This window comes from Tripterygium wilfordii, chromosome 21 (assembly GCF_013401445.1).
Source record: "Tripterygium wilfordii isolate XIE 37 chromosome 21, ASM1340144v1, whole genome shotgun sequence".
Lineage (NCBI taxonomy): Eukaryota > Viridiplantae > Streptophyta > Magnoliopsida > Celastrales > Celastraceae > Tripterygium > Tripterygium wilfordii.
In genome coordinates, this window is record NC_052252.1 from 12239849 (window position 1) to 12243123 (window position 3275).

At 36.9% G+C, this 3275-nt stretch overlaps 1 non-coding gene across 1 annotated transcript; it reads right to left on the bottom strand.

Annotated features, from left to right (window-relative positions):
• Positions 1-1344: 1344 nt before the first annotated feature.
• LOC119990272 lies at positions 1345-1482 on the bottom strand. Its single transcript, XR_005465998.1, has one exon. It is a non-coding gene; the product is annotated as a small nucleolar RNA snoR86 (small nucleolar RNA).
• Between the last annotated feature and the right edge of the window lie 1793 nt (positions 1483-3275).

A 3275-nucleotide genomic window follows, 5' to 3' on the forward strand; every position in this document is an offset into this window, starting at 1 on the left:
ACTCAAATTCATTTTATCAAGAAAACATGTCCAAACACTAGAAACGCAATGAAGGAAAGTTCATTCTTTAAGTGCCATCATCTTCTTCATTCTGGGATGACCTCTTCTTCATCTTTGAATGAACATGGTTAAACCTGTAATTTTAGATTTGATGTAAATTGAAACTCAGATGGAAACCTAACTCGAAACACTGCCAGAACCCTAGATCAAAACCCCAAATCGAAAATGGATACCCATTTCGAGATCGAAACCCATATAAAACTCAAAAGGAAAACCCCAAATCAAACCGAAGCATCACCCCAAATCAAATCGAAACCCAAAAATGAAAAACCGAAATCGTACCTTTCTCAGCAGTGAATCGCTGTCTCAATGTTGAATATCTTGTTGTGAGAAACCTAAGGCCTCGCACAATGCTGAATATAGGTTTGCGACTGTAGCAGTGATGAACTGTGTTGAACCCTTAGTGGAGACAAGTGAGCTTGAAATACGAACTAAGTTATTTTGATTTTTTTTTGTTTCTTACATGCCATGTTAGATTTTACATGTCATAAATGGAATCCACATCAGTATTTTTTCACAACAAAGTGGTTTGAGGACTAACGTGGACTATTGCTTGAAGTTAAGGGGCTGATTTGGCAAAAAAAAAACACAGGGGCTTAATTAGTCCTTTTCTAAAGTACAAGAGCTGATTGGTTACTTATCCATGTTACTTATCCCTTTCAACCGACGATCTCTTGATTTGGAACAATACAATTAACTTTTCATTAGGGAGAAAAGAGACTAGAAGTATCGAGGAGAAGGTTATAAAGAAAGGAAAATGATATATGTCCATAAAATTTGGTATCCGTAAGTTTTATAATCTATGTGGCATGCCAACTAAGCATGCCACATAGATTTCTTTTATTAAAAGGGATAATTATGAAAATGGACCCTGTACTTTGTCTTTTGGTTCGAAAAAACCCCTCAACTTTATTTTGGATAAAAAAAACCCTCGTACTTACAAAGAAGATAAACGTTAGCCCTTCTGTTAAGAATCCGTTAAAAATTATTGATTTGGCACAAAATATCTTACATGGTATTTATTTGAAGAAAATTGAAAATTAAGTGTAAAAGGTTACACGGCTGTCAATAAAAAAACAATAATCAATCTTCATCTCCTTCTTCTTCCAATCCTCCCTATGGTGGACCTGTAACGGTGCAGATCAAAAGAAATTTACCCACTTGCTTCTTCTTCCCTTGAAATCCACATGAAAAAAATCGCCTCAAGATCAGCGATTTTGAGAGATCCTTTAACAGCAGCAAATCTGGATTTTTTTATAAGCAAAATTGTATGAATATGAATAAAGTGTAGCGATTTGTTCAAGGCCATTATCAACATGAAATAGATTTGATAGGAACGGAGATTCGCGATTTGATTTTGTCAACCTTCAATGCAATTGCATCAGGAAGAAGAGGAGCAAGAGAAGCCAACAATGGGAGCTCGTTTAGAAGCAAATCTGGATTTGAGACACTGGATAGATGGGAAAGAGTAAGAGAGCTACTCTAGCCAAAGAAAAGGCCATGGGGAACGAGAAGTAAGGAACTAGTTCTGGTAGTTCAATCACCTGAGGAAAAGGAAAGCAACTCAATAGGTCTAGGTGCGGTCTCTTGGGTTTTTGATTTTATTTGATTTTGGGGTTTGGTTCCTCATGGGGTTTCGTTGGAGATGGAGTATTGTCGCTAGAGATGGAGTGTTGTCATCGGAGATGGAGATGGAGTGTTGTCGCCGATCCTGGAGATGATTCTCCTTTTTTTGATTTCTTAATTAAACTTGAATGACAAGTGTCACCATTTCATTGGTCAATTCCCAATGTATGCCACGTCCGAAATGAAGAAATAAATAAAAATTACACTTACTTGCCAAATCAGTTGATTTTAACGGAATCTTAACAGAATGGTTAACGTTTATCATTCTTGTAAGTACGAGGGTTTTTTTGATCCAAAACAAAGTTGAATGACTTTTTTGAACCAAAGAGCAAACTACATGGACCATTTTCATATTTATCTCTTATTAAAACCTTAAAGATGGAGAGAGGTTTTCCGCCTCTCTCTCATGAGATTTTTTAGATGGTACTTTTTTGTTTTTTAACTTTTTTTTTTACCTTTTTGCTTATCTCTTTTGCAGACATTTTATCTTTTGGTTGTGTATTTCCTCCCAATGGGTTATTACACTGTGCAATTGACAGTGTATTTAGCCCTGTAGGTTATTGCATTTTGGTTTTGGCATTGTATTTTTTCTTAGTTGGTTATTACACTGTGCATTTGACAGTGTATTTATCTCAGACGAGTATTACAGAGCGTAATTGGCGGTGTATTTATGCCAACACTCTACTTTTACTAAAGAGACCTTATATTTATGTCATTTTCACAGCGTAATAAGGCATCATGATTAGTTATATTGTCCCAAAACTCTACAATTATCAAAGAAAGTTGATAAATGATTACCATTATTTCACCAGAATTATAATTACATTGTTAGTCATGATAGTGTAATAACACATTGCAATGTTACATAACGAAAAAAGCACCCTCAGACAGAGAAGTAAGATTGGCTCCCTAGTCACCATCAGAAACCAACAAAAGAACAACCAAATCACCCACTAAGAAACCAACAGACCCAACAAAACAGAGGGAGCAAAACATGAAGCCTAACTCCCGAGATAAAACCAAAACCAAATCGACACCAGAATCAGCTGCTTCTCACCTAAGGGAGTCCGTTAGTGGTGTTGGATTGCCAAAATCGACATCGAAATCAGTTGATTTTTGGTTCGCGGTTACCCGCAACTTCACAATGGATTTCTGGCAAAACTAGCGATGGTTGACAGCAAGTGATGGCTAGGCTTTGCTCCTAGTGGTCAGATGCTTTTTTTTGGCGATAGTGGCTGTCAGATTAGTGGCCGGACGGAGGAGATCCGTTGTTGATAGTGAGAGAGGGAGGGAGAATGTCACTGGAGAGAGAGAGAGAAAGGAGATGGAGAGAGTGAGAGAGAGGAGAGAGAAAAAGATATAAGAGAGTAGAAAGAGAACTAGAGAAGATTTTGTTTTGATATTTTATTTTTTGAAATTTGAAACTTTTGTTTATCTGAATTTTTGCTTTGTCATCACTTGACATATCATGCCATGTCATTAGAGCATCTCCAACCCAAAACTCCATTTTGGGGGACATCCTCTCCCCCATTTTAACCAACAATCTATTTTAGAGGATCTCTGTTTTAACACCACTCCAACCACTTTCT